Source organism: Pseudopipra pipra, chromosome Z, assembly GCF_036250125.1.
Source record: "Pseudopipra pipra isolate bDixPip1 chromosome Z, bDixPip1.hap1, whole genome shotgun sequence".
Classification (NCBI taxonomy): domain Eukaryota; kingdom Metazoa; phylum Chordata; class Aves; order Passeriformes; family Pipridae; genus Pseudopipra; species Pseudopipra pipra.
The window spans coordinates 41,059,099-41,079,795 of record NC_087581.1 but is presented as its reverse complement, the minus strand read 5'-3'; the positions used below and the strand labels follow the sequence as shown (position 1 = coordinate 41,079,795).

At 37.5% G+C, this 20,697-nt stretch overlaps 1 protein-coding gene across 1 annotated transcript in view; it reads left to right on the top strand.

Annotated features, from left to right (window-relative positions):
* RIOK2 (RIO kinase 2) overlaps window positions 1–20,697 on the top strand; it is a 293,756-nt gene that overhangs the window by 126,729 nt on the left and 146,330 nt on the right. The gene's annotated exons all lie outside the window — the stretch shown is intronic.

Here is a 20,697-nt window from a genome sequence, read left to right as displayed (position 1 = left end):
ATAGTGAGTAAAGTATCGCCTTTCTTTACTGCTCTGTCTGGACCACAGACAGTGATAATTATCTTTTCTTGTGAAGATATTGCCTTGCAAGGCAGCTGCTCTCCTTCACTGTGAAATCTGCCATGCATTCCTCTCCAACTGCATCCACTGTATGATTAATAGTGTTTGGGGCCTGGCCATAGAACCTACACATTGGACCCTCCCTACCACCTTTCTTTCTTTTGCATACTTTGGAGAGTAATAGCCGAAATGTCCTACAATCTCTTGTGTACTTTACCTTAGACTCTGCTTATAATATGCCACTTCATTTTCCCTTAGTTTTTTAAGGAAAACTGTGCTTTCTTTTTCTGTTTCTTCTTTATACCACCTGTCTGCTGGATTTGGGGTCAGGAATTTGGCTTGGAACTTGCTTTCATTTCCAGTGAGGCCTTTATACACCCTAAGTAATAAATTTATATTTTTATCATTATATATCCTTGTTTCACACCACTCTTGATGGCTGTCAGCCCAGAAAGTTTTACTTTTTGGTCACTTTTCTCTCAACAAGATGAATATAGAGTAGAAGACACTATCACACAGCAGCAGTCAGTTGCTACTGCAGGGTTAAAACCTGCCCATTATCATTTTATCTTCATGTTGTCACTAAAGTCCCAATTTTCTGGGGTTAAACGCTAAATGAAAATGAAATTTCATCTGCTATATATTCACAATTATGAAAAAGAAGTTTGAAACATACATGTGATTGTAGAAGCAGAGAAGTGTATTGGTTATGATTTTTGTAATAACTTTATTTTTGGAGAACTCAATATTTCTGAAGGTATCTGACATGTCCTTGGCAAGGGTTCCTGGAGGTTATTTAACAACCCAGGACAGCAAATGCCTGTCTGTGACCATTCCTGACACTGGTGCTTGAGGACCTCAGAGAAAAAAATATCAAAGTATGTAAATAAATGATAGGATCCAAAGGTCTACATTAAAAAAACACTGTACACTATAACATAGCCTTTCTCTTGTGAGCAACAGGACCCTTTCACACTTTGTCCTCCTGAAGGCTTGGTTGAAAGAATAGCTGGGCCTCAGAAACATATCGTGCAGTTTCCTTCCCTTTCCTTGTTCTTTATTAATGAAAATATTTAGATAAAAAGGGAACTTTTTTCCTAACAGTTCATCCGCCTCTCCTGTTTTTTCTCTACCTGGTGTCACAGTCCTCCGAGTTTTAGCAGTTCAATAATTTCCATAGCAGTCCTGCTGTGGACGCCCTCACGAGCAGAGGATTAGGATTTTAGATTCTTAATAAGCAGAAAAGGAAAGATGAATACCTAAACAAAGACTCTGTCTTTAAGTAAATATCCTTGATAATGTGTGATAACGAAAGAAAAATAGAGGAAGTGTCTAATACCTACACAGAACTGTTTAAGAACAGTTTAGCTTTCTCAAACTTTTCCACACACTCCCAGATGGACTTCAGAAATCCACTGCCTTATGTCTTTATCCTCTGTGGTTCTGTATCATTTTGGGCAGCAGAAAGTGCTTGGCAAAGTTTCAGGCTGAAATGAATTAGATTTTAATGACCCTTTTGTAAAGCTAAGTGGCAGGATCCTACCTTAAACACAGGCCTGGATTTCCAAAATAATTAGTGTAGGGAGAATTCGTCCAGATGGGGGCATATCAAAGTGGGTATGAGATGGGGAGAACGAGGCAATCTTGCTGCTTATTGTTCAGGGCTTGGGGTTGTGAAAAAAAATCAGAGGTGATTCTGAGGAGGCCATCAGTAGTTTTTAACCTGCATCATGGATCACACTAAAACAGATACATGGCTTGGACCAATTGGGTAGGATGGTCAAGTGCATAAATAATTGAAGATTTTAAGTGAAAGCACTATGAAGCCTATGAAGCAATTGAAGTTTGACACCATGAATACAAACCTCAGGTGTAGCTTGTATTTCTCAAATCCAAGTTAAAATAATCACTAGGGACAAGACTGTGCCATCAGTATTCCCACCGGTTAGTTGTTTATTCTCCAAGTAATCCCTTTGAAAGAGAGACTGTTTAGAGCAGCAAGATCTGTTGTAAATAGGTACCAGCGACTGACCAGATAGCAAATAAGAATTATCTGAAAACTTATGTTTCCATATTTTAGTTGTCCAGCCATGTTAGACAACTAAAATAAGGCTTTAAGTGATGTGTATTTTTACTGTTATCAGAGTAATATTTCTGTGATAGCTGTCCAAGTCATAACATTTCACACCACTTATTAAATAGGATGGTATAACTATAGTTCTTGGGAAATCTGCATTTGTTCTGAGTCAAAAACAAACTGATACAAAACATGGAGTTCTAAGACCTGCAAAAAATAATGTGCTGCTTTCCATGGAACATGTTTGTCTGTAATTTTGCAGATACAGTAGGAAGAGAATTTTTATGCTTTGGTTGAAAGACACAGTACACAATTTACAAAAAGACTGCTATTTTGCATATTATATTTGATAATGTCTTATGTTAAATGCTTCCCTCCAAAACACTGAATTTTTTAGTGATGTTCTGAGACTGATTATTTTTATATTGGAGTAAAAGAAATCTACCGAGCATCTACTCTAAGGGAAAACCAGGTCCTTGGTGTTTAGTTCCTTGCTGTGTGTTTGCAGTCTCTTATACCAGTTCAGTAGTCAGAGCAAGATGTAAAGTAAATACACTCTGGTCTATGACTACTCTCCATAGTTCTAGTCATTCCTGTATCAGGTAATTGGTTCTGATTTTCTGAAAATATAGCACAAAGTAAAAGTAGCACAAAAATATAAGGTAGCTGTTGAGTAGACTGGATAAACAATCTGCTACCATCTAGCTCAAGCAAGTTTTTAGGACTGCATTTGCATTTCATGTGTATGTTACATAGACAAATCAGTCATACTGTGAAGTGTTTTCTTATACATTCCTGTAGCAAATTATTGTGTAATATGTCTGATGGTGGTTTCATTTGCATATGCAATTATGACATTATATTTGCAAATTAAGTATGTACTTATTTACACACGTGGGATAACCATTTTTTTTTTTTTTTTTTTTTTTTACTATTGGAACTGTATTTATTTTTTTTAAATGGACATTTATCTTATCAATTTCTCCAACGTGCATAAGTCTTCCTTCTGAGTGGGAGCTACCATAGCACGCAAAATACTATGTTCTTACCTGCACTAGAAAATATGTTGGCTGTAATTTGTACAGCTCTATCTCTACACCAAGTTGTAGAATATTGTAATGATGAAACTCTCACAGCTTCTCTTCATTGAATATTTATTTCCTAATGGTTGGAGTGCAAAATCCTCCACAGCTGAGCTCTTCCCTCTAGCAGTTTTCCTATGGCAGCATAGTCTCATCAACCACACATTTCCACAGCTTTTGCAGTAGTTTTCTGATTGATATTTTCATATTCTCTGCTACTGTAGGTGAATTTACAATGAGTAGCATTACTAGTTCAAAGCTAGCCCATTTTCCCCTAGTTTATGCTAATCATGATCCTGTAGATGACTGGAAAGACAGACAGGTAAGAAAAAATAAAAAAGAGAGAAAATTTAATCCCACTAGGGGCATTTGGCGATTTTGGTGGTTTTATTTGGGTACAGTGTTGTCTGGGTTGTGGGGCTGGGTTTTTTCATCTTTTATGAGAAATTATGAGAAATTAATTTCTTGACATTAAGATGCTGTGTTGAAGGCAAGGAGAGAAGGGTAAAAATGACAGGTAAGGTGAATGCCAAAGTAGTTTCAAATTGTTTTCCTCTGCTATTTCAGAGTGGAAGAATCTGTTACTTGTAAATCTACTGCACACTGCCAAGTGGTGGCAGGTTGTAACTGCAGGTATGTCGCCTTAAACCACGGGGTAAAATAAACACTCTACGCAGGCCCCTACTATTGATGAATTGTGTGCACTTGTGTTAATTAGTGGACTTTCAGGAACTGCAGGTGAATGACCACCACTCATAGCATACAACCAAAGTATGATGTGGAAGCCCTGGTATAACACTCCTTGAGTGTATTTAGTTGAGGGAAATTTGTCAAAGAACTTGAGGATTATTTTTTCACAGTATCAGACAGCAGTGAATACTTCAAAGTCTCAAGCCTTTCAGAATCAGACTTGGGAAACAGGATATGGGATTTAGCATTCTGAGTAGTGAAAAACACCGCTTTTATGTAGACACCATGAAAAATAACAGGAAAGTAAACTTCTCATAGTCCTGAGAATTCCCTAAGGATTTGAAAGAGGGACTGTGTTTCTGCAGGTGCAGGTGGAAATGTCTTTGAGTAGGAGTCACAGAGTAGATTTTTTTTAACTATAGATGATCCAAAAATATGTTTCAAAAGTCACAGGGACTCCTATATGATTTTAGGGTGTAGGTTGGATTAGATTGGATAGCCTGCTACCACCAATTCATATTTTAGCAGTATTCATTCAACTATTTGTCCCCGAAAGGCTGGATTTCAAAACTGGTGCTGTGAGGGACTATGTGGAACACAAAATCAGTTGAATTTACCTTTGTAGATGTGTAAGGATGTAGCCTGGAGCTACACCAGGCCAGTATGAGAATCAGTGCTCCCCAGGGAGGAGGTTCACACAGTCCCACCATCTTCCTGTCTTATGTGGAAAGAGGAGGTGCCATAGAAACTACTGTGGTGTTTCTACTTCTTTCTGTTGGTTCTTTATCCAAGATTCAGAACAATATTTTTTGAAGAAAAAATTAGGGTTTAGCCTAATGTAATTCCAAAAATTTTTTGTTTGTATCACACCTCCCAAAAATTTGAATGCTGTTCAGACTAAACTTCATGGGTTTCAGAGTACTCTTCTGAAGAGGGAGATTTCCTTTTGAGCCTCGACCATGATATTACCTCCTATGCATTACTGATGCTGATTCCAAAGTAACTGCATTGCAATGGTCCTGGTTGCAAAATCTTGAAGCTTTTGAGCTAAAATAGCTACACAAATTTTAAAATACATCTGTTATAAAAAATCTGGAAATTCTACAGCCTTGTAATGGTCATAGACCCTTGCTTGCAGCTTCTACTAAGGAAGCAGACTAAGAAGTGTGCAGATGGGGATTCAGAGAGCAAAGTCTGGTTTTGGAAGGCAAAATGTAGTTGTTACACTAGTCAAGGGTGGAAGTTCTTTATTTTCTGACTGAAGAGTTAATCCTTAGGTGGCCAGAGGAGCTGGATTTAGGCTAGGCATTACAACAACAGCCTCTCTGACAGCTGGTTTTGAAATATTGTCTTTTTTTTTTTTTAATTAAAGAGAGAAAAAACAAAGCCAGAGAAACAGAATTTGAGAACTCAGACATTAAAGGATCTGAAAGAGCATTTCTCTGGTGAGGAGGTAGTGATGCTGTGGTTTCTGACATTGTTGTATATTTTCCCATCAGGCAGCTCCTTCTCTCTCATCTTCATGAAGCCACATATTGTGACCATCTTGGAAATACATCACCCTTTCTGTAATGGTTGTGTTGCTTTCATGTCTTGTCCTTTGTTCATTACTCTTCTCTTTCATGAATCGTTATTACCATAACTTTGTTCTAAGCATAATTGGGTTGGGAAAAAAAGCATTAATGTCTAAAAATGAGAAGACAGTGGAGCTTTAATATGTCAGTTTTACTGTCTTTTGTTTTAGCAGAAGAAACTTTATTTGAGATTAGATGAATGAGAGATAGTCATGGTTCTTACATTTTTAGAACTTGCTGCGGTCCTTTAATGGAAACAAATTAATTTTCTATTAGCCACAAATGCTATTTTATTTTCAAGTTGTTGTCAAGTGTATTGGAACTAATCATCCAATTTATTACCTTTACTCTAGGAAATAAATGGCCCTTCACTTGCAGCTTCAAGCTTTCCCAAATAATATTGTTTAGATGAACCATGGGTCAGTACAGAACCACTGTAAGCTATATCTGATATTTTTTCTAAAACTATTAGGTAAAATTGTGGTCTGTTTTCTAGTAAAATTAAAACTAAATAGAAATATGTGAGTCAAATATTTTTATGAATATATTTTCTGATATTTGCTGTAGTACAGACAATATAATTTTTCAGCATTGTGCTGAACAATAGGAAATAGAAAACATTGAAATTATCTGTTTTCATTTCTCAAGATGAAAGGAAAATCAAATCACATAAATAACAAAAACATTAAACTATAGAAATAACTGTTCAATTTTTTATATATGTTTTCTTTTAAATTATTAATTGTGGAAGAGTATTCCTCTGTAGACAGTGTTCTGAACATACTTGATAAAATTAAGAGATTAAGGCATTGCTAAAACTGGTAAATCTCACTGAGTAACTTGAGAAGCTTCACTTGTGCTTTCAATTAATGCTAGTATTTTTACTATTATTTAATTAACTACCAAAACAATTTGCCTTAAAAAGGGCTGAAAGGTATCAAAGGCAAAGAAGAAAACTTCTAGAAGAGTTTATTACTACATATGTAAACAGGAAATGTTGGCCACATAGGGCATGTTTACCATAAAGACTTGGTGCGTATGCAGGGAAGGTCACAGATTTGCAACATGGAGAAACCCAGTTCCGTCTGGAAGGGCCTGGAGCTTTCTAGGAGGAAGTTTTGTGTCATTGACTTTTATTTATGGTTTGTAGTCATGTATGCTGTGTGGTGAAATGTTCAACATTTCTTTTATGAAGATCTGCTTCAAATACTGTGTCTGAAAGATAACTTTACATAAACAGATAAATTGCACAAGAAGCATGGACTTTATTGAGTTTACCACTGAAGCAGACTTCAAACGTAGGTGTATGGGGGTTTTTCTGTTTGTATTAACAAAAACAAAGCGTTAGTGAAGCACCCTGTTAAATGGTAAACTGAAACATCATAATTGAATGGTAGAAGTAATTGTATATAGAAATGTAAGAGTAAAATGTCTGGTACACTGAGGGAAGATATACTTCTGTAGAATATACTTGAAGATATTGTTCCTTTATCCCATGTGACTACTCTAGTAGCCTGTGACTTCGAAAAGAAATAGTAATATAGCTTATGCTTTTGCTTTCTACTTGTTATTGGGTTTTAGCTTCCCCAAGCATTTGTATTTCTGCTGTACCTGACTAAGAGCTGTGACTGTACCACATACATTAACAGTGTTGTGGATTGTCCAGTCTTGCCCTGACTGACATAAACTGTGGGCTCACACTGATTTGGCAGGTTCATGGGACACTTATATGTAGCACAAACTAGTTCCATTAGATTCAGAGTAATCTTGTGCTCAGACACCAGCATGAGGCTGTTCTAAAGAGCCTTGGAGTCAGAACAGGTTTCTTCACTTTTCTTCAGGTAATAAATAAAAAGTTGTTTTAAAATAAGCAGGGAAGTAAAAAATTCAGAAATGCCAAGTGCCAACCAATAAAAGAACTCACAAAACCTGCTGTGATAGGAACCATTTTTCAAGATGATTCAGATGTTTCAGACCAAGGCAGCAGCAAAAAAAATGTGTTATTCTCATTGGTTTAGGTGTTTAAATCCTTTTAGGAATCTGTCCTTCAGTCATGTGTACTGTGCTTAGCCATCAAAACACTTGTACCCATTCTTTTTCAACTTGAATTTTCTTTCAGAAGTTCTTCAGGATATATAATTTCTGTTAATCCTATACTTACTTCATGTTCTTTCCCTCCTGCTCTCTTCCTCTTTTTGTTCTATCTCTTTCCTCTAGGGAAAAGAATGACTTTCAAGAGTATGGAAAAAAGTTGAATACTGGATTTGAAGATCCTTGCATTTGTCATTGCTTAAGGAGCTAATAAATCATCAGATATTTTACCTCATTCTATGGTAAGCCCTAGAGCCTCAAACTCTGTTCCAAATTCCTCTCTGTCAGTGTCATCATGGTTGTTAGCTGTTTACAGTAGTGATAGTAATCTGTCTTCACTTACTTGGTATCAAAATATGCTGTGGTAAAAAATTCAGATAAAGGGAAATAAGAACTCTTCAAATACAGCCGGTATAAGTTCAATTTCAGAAGTTTTCCAGCAGGAACCCACACTTGTCAACATCAGTTACAACTCTTTAACCTGTTTTTTCATTTGTTTGTTTTTACTTTTCTAAGAATTTGTGTAATATAGTGACCAGAGGAAAAGGAAATTTCTCCCCTAAGCCAAGTGAAATTGAACAGACCTTTTTTTTTAAAGTTTATTTTAAAGGAAAGCCTGCCAGATGGGTCTGTAGAGATCTCACACCAGTTGGGAAGAGAGACACTAGGCTTTGTTTCATTCTGCTGTCATCTACTTGAGTTTCACTGTAGCATGAGAAGATAAAGCAACTGCAACAAGCTTCAGAGCAAAATAAAAAGAAGATGCAGCAGCTGGTAGCAGATTTGGGGTCCAAGGCTATTCTGATTGCTAAAATCTCTTGGAAGTATTTATCAGAGGTACCAAATGGCAATAATGTAAGGATAAATCTCACTGAAACTTCTGAGAACTGGGATTTTCTTAACTGAAACCACTAAGTTTATAATGTGTTATGAAATCAGCCAACGTCCACACAGTTCTCAGAAGCAAAATACACAAGAGCATGTTTCCCAGGAATAAACAGAACTTCTTCCTGCTTAGTTATATCACTTAGAAATAGAACCCGACAAATTTCAAAGCCAAATCAGGAAGCTGAGTCTTAACGATAAGTTTAATCACATAATTAGCAAGATATGAATAACCTTGGGTGAGGGAGACACAGTATTAGTTAAATTGGAAGGAGTGCAGCAGTCACTCATCAGGGAAAGCACTGAAAAATAAACAGAAATACTGGAGTTCAAAACTACTTAACAGAAATATCAGATTGTGCATTTCTCTTTGGGTATCCTACATATTGAATTCACTGCAAAATTATTCCTAAGCAGTAAATTAGCTTGAAGTTTCTCTCCGTTTTCTCAGTTTTTTTGGTGTTGCTTTTTATTTGTCTAGAACAGATTTCATTAACACTTCATAAATGTTTATAATGCTAAAAAGGAAGATCTGGGCAAACTGTGGTGTGATAATTCCAGTCAAGTGGGCAAATTCCATAAGGATGTTGAGAATACAAAACTGCATGAGAAAGCACAAGATCCGTACTTTCTCTCATGTCTGTGGCTGACTAAAAAAGGAAATGGAAATACCGATAAATGTTCTACCTTTGTCATACAGCACGGTGGGAGTAATCCCTAAGGGGGGAAGATTTTTTTTTAAAGTGGAAAGAGAAATTTCAATAAATCCAGAACCACAGTGTCTAACCCCTGTACAGGATGCCAGTGAGCTGATCAGCAGCCTCACAAATGTTATGGATCAGTCAGAGCTGCAGTCTAAGCACTTTTCGCCCTTTTTCCTCAGATGACTAAATCCCACAGGTTGGGCAGAGGTATGGTCCTGACCACAGTTCATCAGCAGCTCAAAGTGGAGGAAAGGGGAGGCATGTTACTCCTTTCAAAGTTAGGTGGTTTTTTGTGGGTTCAGGGAAGATTTTTGATTCTTGTTTCTACCATTTAGTGACACAGTATAAAAATTACTACAATATGAAATCTCATTCATTCTGTGCAATCTGTAGGGATAGCTTTTAACTTAAAAAAGAGCAATCCTTTCTCACCACAGCTGCAGTCTGTGCTGTACAGGTTCCAGATGATTTAGAGAGTCTCCCACAGTCTCTACAGTCTCCTCTGCAGTCTCTCCTAGAGGCTGAAGCACAGTCTTCCCAGCTGCCACTCAGGATTACATTTAAATGTTTTTTTACTTCTTTAAGATCCATAACTTATTTCATTTAATGGACCATTTAATCATAGAATGATTAAGAATGTTTGGGTAGACTTCGTACCATTTTAGGACACAGAAATTGAGTTGTATGACCAAGGACGTTAAGAGATATCGAAATATTGAATGGGGCCCATTCATGAGACAGCTTGATTTTGTCACACGCCATGAGACAACATATCCCATTGTCCCCCTCTGGACTTTGAGAGGCTGCTGATACTGTACAGCATCAAAGTGAAGGTTGGTTGAAATATGATGTAATTGATTTTCCATTAGAGAAAACTGCTGCAATAGAAATTTCTTTGTTAAACAAATCATAGCATTTTTGATCTTTTAAGAAAAAAAAAGTTGGAAAATGTTTAAAAAAATCCAAAAGCCCATTTTCACATTTTAAATTTATATTAATAATTTCAAAGTAATTTTTTGCTTTTGAAACTTCTTACAGTGTTTCAAAGGAATTTGAATTCCAAATGTAATGTTTCACATTTATTAAAGTAAAACACTTACGTTGATCCAATTTGGCCTTTCCAGACATATGAAAGTATCCATGAGCTTGAAAACTAATTTTCTGACAAGACATAATTAAGCTTATGACAGAAAATATAAATTCATGAACTATAATAATTACCGAGATTTGTAATCTTGCATAAAGAAGCGCATAACTTCAGTTAGTTATAGAACAAACACCCTGTAGTCATGTAAGAATTGAGTAAATCCACAATAAAGTAAACTCAAAGTAAATTTACTTTTAAAGGAAAGTAAAAGCTATTTCAGAGTCAGTTCTTCTGGATCGAAAAATTATTATTTTCAAAGCCAAAACTTATATCCAGATACCCATAGTAACAAAAGGCTGTAACCTGCAACTTCATTTGAGGGGTCTTGTATCGATTCCCTCCTATTGGGAGTCTTGAAAAACTGTGACCCAAAGTGAGCGAAATGTACGGCACAAGCAGATCTTTGCATTTCTAGGCACTCTACAGAGACAAGCAAGCATTAAGATTTTTGTTTGACAGACACAAAACTAACTCGGGGGAGGTTAGACAGGTAGTTACGAAGCAGGAAAAACAGCTCTGGTCCCATATGCCCTGAAAGCCCTGATGTTTCCCATCAGAAATTAGCCAGCTGCAGGAGACCTGAGGAACTGTTCAGGACAGACTATGTAGTTTTTGTACAGCAAGACTGTAAAAAATCCCAAAGTGCAATATTTTAAATTTTTAGAATGGATTATCACTACTTATCACCTAAGTCCTGATGAAGCAAAGAGTTTAAGCATCACTGCTAATCCCTTTGACTTGAATGAACTTTGAGTCAGTTGCTTTTTTGTGTTCATACCCTTTATTGTGTTTTTTGATGCAAAGCAGAGTCTAAGTTGGTTGTATTGCTTACTTGCATACAAATACTGTAGTTGTTGTTTCATATCGTTAGTTACCCAGTCCAGAAGTATGAAACTTGTTCAAAGAATCCAAAGCAGCATCATATCACACTATTTATTGGCTGGTATCCTGTGTACACATTATAATGTATGTGACAATATGATCCTGAGAGGAATTTGGTGCTCTTAAACATGGCTTATTCTTTGGAGCATCACTAACTCTTTGAAATCTCTTTGGAGCAACTACATGAAAGTAATATCCTACTTAAATGTAGAAATGTTCATTCTGTTTTTCCTATGATTTAGAAACCAAGTGTATGAGTTTGTGATAGTAACTGCTTCTGCAACAGAGTCTAGCGCAATATTTGCTTCACTTAATAAAAATTCATCAGGTTAAGCTAAAGGTTTAGCTAGCACATACAGAAAAAAACCCCAAACCAAAATCACACAATAAACCCCTGCATCCTTATAGTTCCTATAGAAAATATAAATGCCAACCAACAAGGACACTTAGAAATATCTTTAAAATATATTCATAAAAAATCATAGAAGTTAAGCTAAGCACTTCTACCAGTAATTTATTTCACAGGCATAACTAGCTAAACACGTGATATAAGGTTTTGTATATTTAGGATAAACAATTGTTCTCTTAATAATTTAACTATTTTTTTTATATCCGTTTGCCTCAGAAATGTTTAGTGTGAGATGACATCATCCCATACATACATACATACTGATGACTAGTTTCAACATTTGAAGGAAGAAAATCTCAAATGGAAGAATTGCATGAACAGAAAAGACTTTGGCAGTAGGTCAAAACTACAGCAATGTAGCTACGAATATAGCTTTGTGGAAAAAAACACTTTTCATCAATTCTTGGCTCATAACTTGAATGTTTTTCTCATTAATTTCATTCCTACATGTTTGCAAGGGAGTGAGAGCAAGAGTGAGAACCAGAGTGTTCTATCATTAACTTTGGAAAAGTATTAGACCAGTCTTTTTACTTAAGCATAATGAAAAAGCACCATTTTCCAAAGATCTAACCAAACATGTGGGAAAGGTAGTTGAGACATACAAGCAAGTATATATGATGCTCTAAAACTTAAAGGCTCTTGTCTGAGTTGAAAAATTAACATTATTAATATTAAAGTCCTAAATAAATTGCCAGATAAGTGTAAGAACTGTGTAGAAAGTAAATTATTAAGCTTTTCCTGAGCCTTGAATAAAAGAATTGTTAATTTTTAAAGAATATGTCCCTGAAAGGATATGTTTGTACAAGGACGCAGATAACTTCACTTTACTGTGTTTTGGCCCCTCCTAAAGAAAAATATAACAAGCATGTATCAACTGTGAGAAAACAGAACAAAGGCAAGATAGGGAGGAAGAAGAAGACTAATAACTGCTTTGAAGTGTGTAAAAAAATGATCTGTTTGTATAAAAAAGGGAGTCCAGAGGAGAACCATAAAGGTGATCAGAGGGCTGGATCAGGTCTCCTATGGAACCAGGCTGGGAGAACTCAGGTTGTTCAGCCTGAGAAGAGAAGGCTCCTGGAAGACCATAGAGCCCCTTCCAGCACTTCATGGGCTTATAAAAAGGAGAGAGAGGGACTTTTGAAAAGGGCATAGAGTGACAAAACAAGGAGTAATGGCCTTAAACTGAATGAGAGTAGATTTAGATTGGATATTTGGAGGAAATTCTTCTCTGTGAGTGTGGTGAGGCCTTTGCACAGGTTGCTCAGAGAAGTCATGGGTGTCCCATTCCTCGAAGTGTCCAAGGCCAGGTTGGAGGGAGCTTTGAGCAATAAAATCTAACAGAAAGGTGCTCCTGCTCATGACAGTGCAGTTGGAACTAGCACAACCTTAAGATCAACCCAAACCTGTGTATGATCCTATGAAAACAACAGATTCATATTGGTGGATTTCTGCTCACCACTGATGGTATGAATTACTTTTTTATAGATAACTTATTCATTTTTATGTATTTTTATTAAAGGAAATAGGGCCTGATCTTAGGGATTTTAAAATGGATCTAAATTTTTTTCCATTTTTATTTTGTATTCACTGGATTCATCTCATGGAGTATAGAAGAGCAAATGCGGGAGAAAAGCCTTGATTACAGGCTCTCTCCTAGACCATTTCTAACTTGTTTTAGGGGTTTGCACACTCTTCTGGAGGAAAGTGTTTGCAACAACTTTCTGTAGTGTAGTTTGCTCACTGTCATCTGTACAAAAGTACAGTTCTTATAGAACTGTCGATGGACTAATCAATGCAGTATCTCCAACCACTTGTATTTTAGCCAGTTTTATTGCTGTTTTTCTTTCAAGGCAATTATCACCTCAGGATGTTGCAGTTTTGTTTTTAAGTTGCTGAAATAACTCCAGACGCGGATAGAAACCTCAGCACGACTTTCAAAAGCTGACATTCATCTTAAAATTAATTAGATGTGCAGGGGTTTTGCAAGTTCTGTGTAGGTATGTAATCTCTAAATACCCTTAAAACCTTTAAATACCACCACCTTGATAAATATCAGTATCGGCTTTCAGGGACATCCTTCCAGGAAGTAATAAGCTCTCTGTGTAGAACAAAACTCATTTCTTTGTGACATTTATTGCACATGCTTTCTGGCTAAAACAGGTAGGTCATTTCAGGCTATAGAGTGGGAAAAACAAAGAGGTTTGTATGATTGCTGCCTCTTGCAGATTATGTAGAAAATAAAAACTCTGTGTTTCAGAGGTGATTTAACATCTAAGTACTTAAGCACTACTATCAAATACAAATGATTGAAATGTGCATACTACCATTTCTTCAAATTAAAATGATGTGGCAATACATGGAGAATATACAGAATAATATTTAAGTTTTATCTTTTTAGTTCTTGCAAGAAGAAAGGCTCAGCCTGGCATTTTTTCTCAATGTAGGATGAAATACTGCTAAGCAAACAGCTCCCATTAGTTGAGAACTTTATTTCTGCTTGTCATATTTGTGGATCTGCAGTTACAGACTCATAATTCTCAGAATAACTTATCTCTCTGTATACTTCTCCACACATGAAGTTCAATGAGTTATGGATTTTCTATATATTGTGTTTGAAAAGTGCAGGTACTACGGCACCTTGAATGAATGATCATTTCCCACTTTATCCTAATACATGTGAGATGATTTTTACTTCAATCAGTAGTGTCACACAGTTCAGTCACATACGCAAAAGTCAATAAAGACACTTCTCTCTTGGCTACCTGTCTTGTAAGGCAATAGGTCCTTCTTCCGTCTTTTACTTCTTTGCCCAAAGCATGGGAATTTCCATGCAGATTCCATTCTCAAGAGACCACCCACCCCCAGTTGCTGACAATACTTACTACATACTCACTGTGCATTTCCCAATAAGGAAGGAAGCCACATTCTTTGGCCTTTCGTTTAGCTTTCACAGCAGCTTTGTTCCACTGACAATGCGTGGTCCTACCTAGCTGGATTCTGCAAGACTGGTTGTAAAACCAGTTTTAAGGGTGAATGTTTACAAGTGGCATTGTGTACTCATTAAATTCTCAGGCAGTCAGAATCCAGGAACTGAGTATCATAGCTATGAGTTTAAAAGCAGACAGTTGGGACTATTAGCCTGGTCCCCCCAACACCATCTCCACCATTCTCTGCTTTCACGAAAAGCATCGTGGTGCCACAATGTGAAGCCAGGAGCTGCCACACACTTAATTCTATATGTAGCTCTGAGTGCTTCATATCGCAAAGCAGTGATACAAGAAAACGTTCACATAATCAAAATAAAGCGTATGATCTGTGAACGAGAGTGGCATGGAAGTGGGAACATGTACACTGGAGCTCCTCTCTTTGGAAAAGTCAGAAAAAGGGCCCAGACAGCACTCCATGAAAATCACTTGAGACAGGGAAAATGCAATGGCTTGATTGCCTTTCAAATACAAAATTAGGAAATATTTAACAACACATCTAAAAAAAACTACGGTCTTCCACGTTCAGCTAAAACAAAAAGGAAAGATAAAAATTGTCATATATTCAAAAAGTAACCATAAAAATTTAATGGAAGAACAATCCAGCAAGAGTGATTAAATATAGTGGAGGAGTCCTTGGAGTGGCAATTACTGGAGGCCCTGACTTTTCTGGAAAAGTATTGTTACTAGGTGTCCTCTGTTCTTATTTTAGGTATCCAGTGTTGGCAACCATTTCCTTTATTACTCCAGTTATTTGGAACATTTTCTGCAGATTTTGAAAAGACAACACTGACGCTGCTTGTTACTGTCATTTTTTTTCTTTTTTAATTTCCACGAGTATCATACATCTACCACAGTGATTGTTGTGCTCTGTCGCTGCAGGAATATTAAATACCACACTCTTTCCCAAACAGGAGGGATTCTCAACAGTGCAGGTTTGATTCACTTGACTCCTTCAGCAACAACCAGCCTTATACCTCAGAATAACTGAGAAGTCCCCATTTCTCTCCTCCGTTTTGCTACACCAGTGGTGCTCTATATTTGTCTGCTTTATTCTTATCTGGCAAAATCAGTGAAGCAAACCCTGCACACAAGAACTGCCAGTTATGTACTAGCTTCCCTTCACAACAAATCCAGCTAAATTTCTTTAGCATATTTATTCTTACATGTTTTAGAGGATTATTTAAAAGACTCCATGTAAGCAGCCATTTCCTTTTACAGATTGCATAGTGGGTTTTCTCCTGTTTGCAGATAGAGTGCAGCCAGAATTTACCTCCTTGCTTCTTGCTGGCAGCCTCCACTCCTCACAGTCTGGAGGGAAGCTGTTTGAGAGGCTACCATGGAATTCAGTCCAATTAAACTCGGTATTTATTGTGATCCCACTAATTTACTCTGCCAGGAGGGCTGAGTGAGCTGTGTGACAGAGCACCTGTCAGTAGAAAAATTCTGGCTGATGCCGATGCTCACCTCAGCTGAGCGCTTACATGGAGCCCTGGATCCTGGAAAGAGGAAGGCCCTGAGAGTTACATTAAATAGGGTGGCAAAATGAGAAAGTGAGGTGGCTTACACCATGGAGCCTTCACCACTTCCCATGCACACACCAAAACCTACTGAGTGTAAAGACAGAGAGGAGACACAGGGAAGCTTCTGAGTTTCCCTGCAACAGGCTAAGGAAAGACTTCTGAAAGTATGTCCAAAGTGACTGGAGAGGGTCTAGGTGTTTCAAGCACAACATGTGCACACACCAGTATCTGTGCCAGCCTGTGGTATGTGCAGTATTGTTGCTCAACTACATATTGGCTTGAAAGTTTTCTTGCCCAACCAACAGTACCTTTTAGATCAAAAATAAACAGATATTTTAGAAAATAAATAAATTCCACATTTAATGTTATGTAAACTTCTGTGCAACTCCTCAGTTGCTATTTTCCCATTTTTTAAATTCTTTTCATCAACTATGAACATGGCAATCAAGCTTTTCACATTGTATTTGTGCTTTTTGCATCTACTGAGGATATGAGAAAAAATGCACTTTAAAGAGTGAGCCATTCACTTAACCTCCCAGAGGCAAAGTCAGAAAAGCCTCCTCACACTTTTTGGGGTTTGAAAGAGGCTAATTATTTTATTTCCACATTCTTGTAAGTAAAGAGTTGTAGCACTCCTACATTTAATGAAAAGGACACAAAAAAATATATCCAAGAGTCAGACTGAGAACAAACTCCAGTTTTGACTTTGACTTGACAATCCTGCTCAAACTAACAGCAAACACTGAAAAACCTTCTCACAAACATATTATTCTTTTCCTTTAACAAACATGCATATACATAAATAGACTAAAACTTCACCACCATTTGTAGGTGCAGTTTTATGATTCCAAAAGGAGCTGAGCCTCTTGAGCAGGCATATACCCTACAGGACCGAAGAAAAATTTCTATGGTGTGATCACAAATTATTTTGTGCCTCAGAATAACCTCCTTTGCTGCAGAACTCTTTGTTTTAGCTTTCAGCCTTGCTCCGTGGCTGAGACACCCAGTCATGGGAAACCGTGATTAAACCCCCCCCTTCTAACACACTGTGGGAAGAGTCCTTTCAGTTGCTACCATGGCTACGAGATATAAGCCAAGGTCATTGTTTGTTATGATTGTAGCTGTGCTAAGCCTGTTTTGTTTTATTTTTAAATTGACAGCTGTTGCATATCAGGGAAATTAAATCATGTTTGAGGCAGATATAAAGTGTAGGATTTTTCTAATGCAGGTGAGTCATGTTGATATTTCTGTCCTCTGTGTGGCGCAATCTCTGATTTTCACTATTGCTCCATTCATTACCTTTAAATACTGAATAATATCTCTAGTTGTCCTGCACCACAAAAGGAATATCAGAATATATTAACTCTGTATGAATAGTTTCAAATAAACTGGTAGTTACAGAAGTGGGTTACACCTGCATGTTTGCAAGCCTCCATGTGTTAGAGATGCATTTTCTAAAACTAATGGCATTGCTGGCAATCTGAGCTTGTGCTTTATTTAAGTTGTATTATCCTCCGAATTAATCAGATTTATCAGATTTATTCTGCGTGGATTTAGGATCAGCCATTCACAAGCCATTTCAAAAACAAGATAAAAAAAGAGACAGGGTGTAAAAAAATAAGGACCCTTCTCTCCATACCTGTAAGGTTGATTTGGCTATTTTTGTGGATATAAAAAATCACTTTCAAGTACCTGGAGTGTAAGAAAATCTGTCATGTATTTTAAACGAGGCCTCTGTACTAAGGAATACTTCCATGTGGTGAATACGTACCATAGGATGCAAGAAGCTGCTCCAAAGCTACATTCTTGTTTTTTAGGCCCATTAAGGCAACAACAGAGATAAACATAATTCCTAGGGTAACTTGAAAAAAATCCAGAATTGTTTTATTGTGTGTGAACTCGGATTGTTTCCTCAAGTAACTTAATGCCTTTATTAGGTTAAAATTGCTGCAGCAGTCTAGCAAGGGGTTTGATACAGAGCAGAAGCCAAAGCAGTAAATAAATGAGATATGATGTGATATGGTGAACAAGAAAGTTCTTTGCGGTAGTTTTTTCTAAGTGTAAGACAGAGAACTAAAATACAAAAGGCACAACATGTATTATTTTGCTTTTTGTTTACTTTCTATTTCTAAAAGCGGTTTTTCATGTGTAACTTTCCAAAATACATAACAATGCCTATGACAGGTATTTATCACAAAAGAGAAATATTGCCAACATGTAGATTCCTCTGCAGAAAATTTCCCATACTGCATTTTCCTTTCGAAACGTTGTAAAACACAATGCTTCACATCGCCAGATGAAATATGATTAGTCTCTAAACATCCACTTCCTTAAAAAAAATTATATATATACTCACATATAATCAAAGCTGTGCTTATCTTCTATTTCATGTGGACAGTCATGTAATAGGTGTTCTTAAATGCATCCATGACCTTAGTTACAGTGTAGGCTCTTATTTTCCATCATTTCCTTTCTGACAGTTGTTGACACTAAGCCGAGAAGGCAGACAGAATCCTTATCTTGATGTATAATGAAATAATTAAGGACATTACTTTTGCAGGACTGAATCATTTTGTTTCAAAAAAGCACATGGAATAAAATACTTCAGAAAGAATCACTAAGTTAATTATCTCTTTACTTTCAAGCTTTAGCATATTGCAATTTTTCTGAATGTAAACAGACTGAAGATTTGTTAGTAGGGAGAACACTGGATGACAAATTCTTGGGTAAAATTATTTACAGGAAGATAGGAAATGAGTAAGGATTCTCAGGAAAAAATAGCTATCTTACAGGCATCTGAAAAAATGTCCAAAGCTTTTTTTTAGATGGAGAAAGGAAGGGGAAATGTATCAGTAGGAGTTACAAATCACAAATTCCTAACTTCCTTCTTAGCTGCATACCAACTTTGTATTAAACTTTAGTGCTAGGCACCAATGGGCAAAGAAGAGAAATTTTTAGCTTTATTCGGTATATTAAAGGCTCCTTGATGCAGATGCCAAATAGAAGTCGAATAAGTAATTTTGTCTGCTTCTGAATTTCTTTGGAAATATCAATAGCACTGCAGAGAAAAGGTTTCTGAGAAAAGGTTTCTGAAAGCTGCTTCAGGAGCTTTTCATATGCAATGCAGAAAGCATTGTCATATGATAAGCAGAATAATAGAATGGTTGGTATGTGGCAACTACAGTTTTGCGTGCTCAGAGGAATCCAAAATGTTCATGGAAAGAATAAGGAAGGTATCAGTGAAAACAATCACTGAATAACATTCTTTAAATGCTGATATTTCAAAGGAATGGCTTTCAAGTTGAGGAACACAAGATTTCAATAGCATCATCCAGTACATTCTTTTAGGATTACTTGCCATTTGCATGCAGCAATGAGAGGGATGTCTTTCTATATTCTCAACTCTCTCCCTTGCCTTGCTATCCAAGAGATATTAAAGAGTCTGTGAGACTCTTGTGGGACCAAGTGACAAAAGTTGCATTCTAGTCAGAAATTTGAGGTGGATGAAGGACAGGAGATTACTGTGGGCGCTGTTTTACTAAACAAGTGAGACAAATTCTCACTTACGTATGTTTGAAGATGACACCAAGTGTTGATCTTTTGGAGGGCAGGAAGGCTATGCAGAGGGATCCGGATAGACTGGATCTGTGGGCTGAAGCCAATTGTGTGAGGTACAACAAGGGGAAGTGCTGGTTCCTGACCTGGGGTCACAACAACCTCCTGCATTGCTACAGGCTGGGGACAGAGTGGCTGGAAAACTGCCCAGTGGGATATGACCGGGGGGTGCTGGTAACAGTGACTGAACATGAGCCCAGGTGTGCCCAGGTGGGCAAGAGGCCAATGGTCCCTGAGCTGTCCCAGCCATGGTGTGTCACAGGCCCAGGGCAGTGCCTGTCCCTGAGCTGGGCAGTGCTGGGGACACACCTCGAGTGCTGGGGGCAGTTCTGGGCCCCTCAGATAAGAGAGACATTGAGGGACTGGAGTATTTCCAGGGAAGGGAACAGAGCTGGGGAAAGATCTGGGGCACCAAGAGTGGCTGAGGGAGCTGGCGGGGGCTCAGCCTGGAGAAAAGGAGTCTCAGGAGGGACCTTCCTGCTCTCTGCAACTCCCTGACAGGAGGCTGGAGCCAGGGAGGGGTCAGTCTCCCAGGTAACAAGTGATAGAATGAGGAAATGGCCTGAAATTGCACCAGGACAGGTTTAAATTAGGCATCAGGAAAAGTTTCATCACTCAAAGGGTGGTCAGACATTGGAAGAGTCAGGCCAGGGAAGTGGTTGCATCACCATCCCTGGAGGTATTTAAAGGACCTGTAGATGTGGGAGTTGGGGACATGGTTCAGTGCTGGGTCAGTGATTGGACTCAATGATCTTAGAGGTTTTTGCAACCTAAATGATTCTATGATTCCAAGAACATGAACCCAGAGAGAAAGGGCTCGTTTTTCCATATAGTCTAATTAATTTAAAAAACCCACACTGGTCCATGTGGTCAAGTTTTACTGGCATAGTGGCAGTAGAATCATTACTGCCCTACAGAGAAGTTGGTCGGTTCCTTTGTATAGAGGAACAGAGAGCAGCTGCTTTTAAGGCCTT